Here is a 1,517-nt window from a genome sequence, read left to right as displayed (position 1 = left end):
AAGTGGCAGAGTGGCCTTGCTGCCACGATCCACTGAGATTCAGCCCTATGTCGCTTCGATTCGTCCCTCCCCCCCACCCTATTCCCTAAAAACACCTATATTTTGGAAAACGAGGTTAGCGATGTATCTCGTATAATAAAATATGCTAAGTACGGGATTAAGACATGTCACAAAGCCTAAGTGTGGGGATGTTGTATGGTACAAGGGGCCGTGTGACATGTACACAAGACATGTGCACCCAAGGACAAGGCATACCGGACAATATTTAGGACTCCCAAGGCCCTGAAGACAAGATGATTAAGGATGAATGATATGTTTTCGGGAACTATTTAGGACTCCCAAGGCCCTTTGGGAACCCATGGAAGTACTTGGATGCATAACCTCGACGGGTGAAAAAATGATATACGGATGGAAAATATGAAGGCTATAATATACACGAAATCGGAGCGGTTTAGGAGGTTTCGGGACCCGGTGTCGGAATGTCAAGGAACATTGCGGGATGCATCCCGGGGACAGATAATATTGTTTCGACCCATATACGACCATTATCTGGCTACATACAGGCGACGTGAAAGCTTATAGCTAATACACAAGAGGTGTGTACGAAAACGGTGAAATTGACCGTTTTAAGGCATATTGGATGGTTCCATCCACTCAATTGGACTCCCGGAGGGTATTAGGGACCATGGTAAACATCTCGGCAATTTTTATTTCTGGGCGAAAAAAGGTCAAAAAATTACCAAAATTGAAGGCTATAATCCACGCTTTTTGAGGAATTTTGAGGTGACGGGGCCCGGTGGCGAAAAGTCTTGAGACCTTAGGGGATACATCTTAGGGTCATATAATGACGTTTGGAACCATATATGACCCTTCTATGTTGTACAAAATGGCCGTGGTAGGCTTCAGTTTACGAAATCGGTGCAAATTTGGAACGGGTAAATTGACCGTTTTAAGGCATATTGGATGGTTCCACCCACTCAATTGGACTCCCGGAGGGTATTAGGGACCATGGTAAACATCTCGGCAATTTTTATTTCCGGGCGAAAAAAGGTCAAAAATTTTCCAAAATTGAAGGCTATAATCCACGCTTTTTGAGGAATTTTGAGGTGACGGGGCCCGGTGGCGAAAAGTCTTGAGACCTTAGGGGATACATCTTAGGGTCAATTGGACTCCCAAGGTGTATTAGGGTCCATGGTAAGCACCTCGACATTTTTATTTTCTGGTCAAAATAAGTGGAAAATTGTCCAAAATTGAAGGCTATAATACACGATTTCGGATTAATTTTTGTTATTTTTTCAAAAAATGAACTGAATGTGTTGGATGACTCCTGGGGTCATATAAGGAGGTTTGAAACCATAAGACACCGATAAAGATGTCCATAAAGTACCAAGAATGAGTTTTGACTCTATTTTGAAATTCATGATGTAGAGTGATGTCATATGTGTATAATGATGTCATATAAGTATATTGAAGTGATGTGACTTGACTACAATGATGTCATAAAAGTATATATAAAG

Source organism: Chenopodium album, unplaced genomic scaffold (assembly GCF_948465745.1).
Source record: "Chenopodium album unplaced genomic scaffold, dcCheAlbu1.1 scaffold_729, whole genome shotgun sequence".
Lineage (NCBI taxonomy): Eukaryota > Viridiplantae > Streptophyta > Magnoliopsida > Caryophyllales > Amaranthaceae > Chenopodium > Chenopodium album.
Note: the sequence above shows the minus strand (reverse complement) of the source record.